At 46.3% G+C, this 3,822-nt stretch overlaps 1 long non-coding RNA gene across 1 annotated transcript in view; it reads right to left on the bottom strand.

Annotated features, from left to right (window-relative positions):
• The window catches only part of LOC135108384 (uncharacterized), a 21,876-nt gene extending 19,883 nt beyond the window's left edge, over window positions 1-1,993 (bottom strand). The window contains exon 1 of the long non-coding RNA XR_010272240.1: window positions 1,812-1,993. This is a non-coding gene — a long non-coding RNA (uncharacterized LOC135108384). The remainder of the gene's footprint in view (window positions 1-1,811) is intronic.
• Window positions 1,994-3,822: the final 1,829 nt, after the last annotated feature.

The raw sequence follows: 3,822 nt of genomic DNA, 5'->3' as shown, positions 1-3,822 counted from the left end.
CCGACTTAGCGCAAAATTATGTCAGCTGATGGAGAGAGAGAGAGAGAGAGAGAGAGAGAGAGAGAGAGAGAGAGAGAGAGAGAGAGAGAGAAAGGGAAAGGGGGTGGAAGACAGGGTTGGCTGAAGAGAATATGGGGGCAGAAAGGGAGGGAGGGAGGGAGGGAGGGAGGGAGGGAGGGAGGGAGGGAGGAAGGGAGGGAGGGAAGGAGTGGAGTGAAGAGATAACGTAACATATTTTAAGCATAATAATTTCCTCCCTCTTTTCCTCCCTTGACACTATCCCCTCTTCCCCCCCTCCTCCTCCTCCTTCCTCCTCTTCCCTCTCCTTCCTCACCACCTCCATCGTCTTTCTCCTTCCCTCCACTGTTTATCCCGTCTCGCCAACAATGACTAACAAAATAACAGCAAGTAGCAAATGTAACAAATACAAGTCTCGACTCAAGAATATCACAAAAAAAATACGAATACAAGAATATCTAGCACCGCCTTGCCAGACAACCACCAGCTTCAACTCGCTAGAAATCAAAACTTTTCTCGTGTCGACTGTCTGTTGTGCATAGCAAGAGGTGGTGTATTTCGTTCTGCATCTAATGGTACGTGTCTAGTTCTAGTGGGATCATATTTTAAGGGTGAAAATCCCTGAATACTGATCGCTTCTTTATCTATTGTATCGCTCGTGGCCTCGAAAACTCATTGGTCGTTCTGTTTTTGAAGCTTCTGCATTGTACTGTGCCCGGGCTAGGCTGCTTGGTAAGTGGAAGATCCATCCACTCAAACAAAAATTCGCTTGCCGTAGCGGTTTTAGCTGTGCCACAATGCCGTAGAAAAAAAAATAGTGGTAATTATTAAAACTGCGCTCGCGGCTCTATTTCCTGTCGTTTTCAGCTTCTACAATCTACAATCTTGGTGACCTGGTGGGAAAGCAGGAGTGGTTTCGTCACCCCTGAACACTCCCCCCCCCCAAGCAATTTTATAAATCTTACAAGCTAAATAAAACGGAACATTCTACTTGGCCATATTTTCTTTTATTTTAGGTAATTTTAAGTTGGGTTTGGTTAGGTTAGGTAACGTTAGGCAAGGTTAGGTTTATGCTAGGGTAGTGCTCCTAGGGGGTACTTCAGATTTCTGCAGATTCTGACTACATATTTCTGGAGATTTTTCCGATCAACAACATGGCGGCAGTAACTCTCTACTTATTTTTGGTGGTAAGAGGCGGTATTAGGCTGTATTTAGCTTCTCGCACCGGAAAACCACGCTTTCCCACCAGGTTCCCAAGATTGCAGGAGGCAGGAGCCGAAAACGATAGGAAATAGAGCCGAGAGCGCAATCTTTAAAATTAATAAAATAGATAATAATAATAATAATTTCCATCAGCTGATAACTACCGAGGCAAGGCATGACACAGAATTGGTTTGCTTAGTTTGGAAATTCGAGTTAGTGGGCATTTCAAGGTTTCAAGGTCAAGTTTTTTTGCTGACGAGTTCTGATACGTCTCTCTCTCTCTCTCTCTCTCTCTCTCTCTCTCTCTCTCTCTCTCTAACAACCCGCCCATGCCTTACCCCACATTCTACGCCTTTAGCAACACGATCTAGTAAAAAAAATTAAGCACTATACTGTTTAGTTGCTATGACAACCTAAACTAGCACTTAACGATCATTATCTGCCGCTATGAATTTGATGAACACAGGATTTTAAAAACACAAAGAAATGTACAGCATGACATAATAAGGAGCGTCTGGTGTGTGTGTGTGTGTGTGTGTTTCACCCTCACTTGACAATATAACCCCAGTGATAATTATCTTCACACTTACCAAGGCGGCAGTCACGTGATCACCTCATTCGCTCATGTACCTTCACCCACGCACACATCACAGCACTATCACTATACAAACGCGCAGGAACATATCACAAGAAGCCCTTACAATGCACTCAGGCCTAAACTGTACGTATATTTGAGGTGGAATTAGAGATACTTCACGAGAGCAGGCACCCCACCCACCTACTTCGAAGGTACGTTGAGGACTGCGAGTCTCCGTTTTCTTTCGTTCTCTTTCCACTGTCATAAGTCTGGCGGGTAAAACCAAGGTGTTTAAATAATACACACGTTATCTTTCTTTTCCTCGTGTATTTGTTGAAAATTTCCCAGACACGTGATATCCCTTCCGTTCCCTGAAACAGCCAGTTAGCCGTCCAGTCAATCTATTCAGTGTGATTATGTAAATTGTAATTGACAGAAAATTGAGTGGGTCTGTCGTAAATCTGGGAAATTTGCATGGTAAAATATTCATTCCATGCAGTCGTCACATTACAGTTTTAATGATGAAGCCTTTATGTCAAATTCGAATTACGCCTCACCGGTCCACACTGAAACTATAGACACATGTAACATAAAGCAGCAGAGGTTCCCGTGAAAGGTGCGCACATTACTTTCCCGCCAAATAATGGAAGCGAGCGCGTGTCATCGTACATCTGGCAGCGTCACATCTGGTAAGATATCAGACACCTCAATGCGAAATAACTAATACCCTCCATCAGCGGTATTACTCGCTTATAATTAACTCACTCTATCAATAATCACGTAAATTAATCGTAAGGGGAGCTAATTCGCCCAGTAATTGCTCCCCAAATGCCTCACAATCCATTACAAAGTCTTCCGGCGTGGCGCTGGGAGCTCGGGGGCTGACAGGGTGCTCCATTATTACTGGGGACTGAAGAGGTGCTGCCAAAGGTGCTGCGCGACGCGGGGTGAGTAGAAAGCTGTTACATGGGACTGGGAGGGGTGGAGGATTGATGGGTGGGGTGCAGAAGGGTGAAGAGGCGCTTGGTAGGGCGAGACGGGGCTGGGTAGATGAGGATTGCTGCACGGTGCGACGTGGGGGGATCAGGATTGCGAAGCGGAATGGGATGGTATAGTGTGGCAGGGAGGACCTGGGTGGGGTGGGATGAGGCGGGGCGGCAGACGAGTCAGGCTACGTCGAGTACGCACGGAAGAAACATTTAGGAAATAAGAGAGCGACTTATTAAACCGGGGCTTATATTTTTCCCCTTTTTAAGAGCTCCATTCGCCTCCCCATCCACCCCCACTCCCACCACGAGTCGGGCGGGGCCAATTTGGAGAACCGGCGCCGGGTTTGATAAAAAAAAGAAAAAAGAAATAATATAACGAAAAAAAAGAGAAGGGCCCAGCGTTAGAGTATTGCCACTTGGAAGCTAAAGGAAGAGGAGGAGGAGGAGGAAGGAAGGCAGATGACGCGTAGAAAGGAGACGGAGGTTTGAGACAAGGAAAGAGCGAAGGGATATACATAAAACGTTTCTATAACACCACTCTTGCTATCTTAAGTTTTTGCATGAAGGAAGGAAGGAAGAGAGGAGAAAACGAGAGGGAAGATCGGACGGAAAGGAAAATGTAGGAGGGAAGGAGAGAGCAAGAGGGAGAGAGAACGGAAAGGACGGCAACCAGAGAGCACGGAGGAAGGAGGGAAGGGCAGAGGGAGGGAGAGGCACAGATAACGCCGCCATAATACAATCGTCACCGTCCTAATTGAGTTCGTACATGAAAGACGTGTCAGGCGGAGGACAGACGGACTGACGGAGGGAGGGAGGGATGGGGAAATCTCACTACCACCCCACTCCCCCCTTTCCTTCCACCCACCATTCCATTATAATAATCATCGTCACCGTCCCAACACGCGCTTCACTACACGATATCACACCAAAGACTATACTCGTGATAAAGTTTAGAGAAGAAAACGAAGGAAAGAAGGAAGAAAAGATGGAGGAGTAGGTGTCGCTCTGATAGAAAGACAGACAGGTGATTGACGA

This window comes from Scylla paramamosain, chromosome 17 (assembly GCF_035594125.1).
Source record: "Scylla paramamosain isolate STU-SP2022 chromosome 17, ASM3559412v1, whole genome shotgun sequence".
NCBI classification, from domain to species: Eukaryota; Metazoa; Arthropoda; class Malacostraca; order Decapoda; family Portunidae; genus Scylla; species Scylla paramamosain.
Note: the sequence above shows the minus strand (reverse complement) of the source record. Positions and strands in the feature narration are given on the sequence as shown.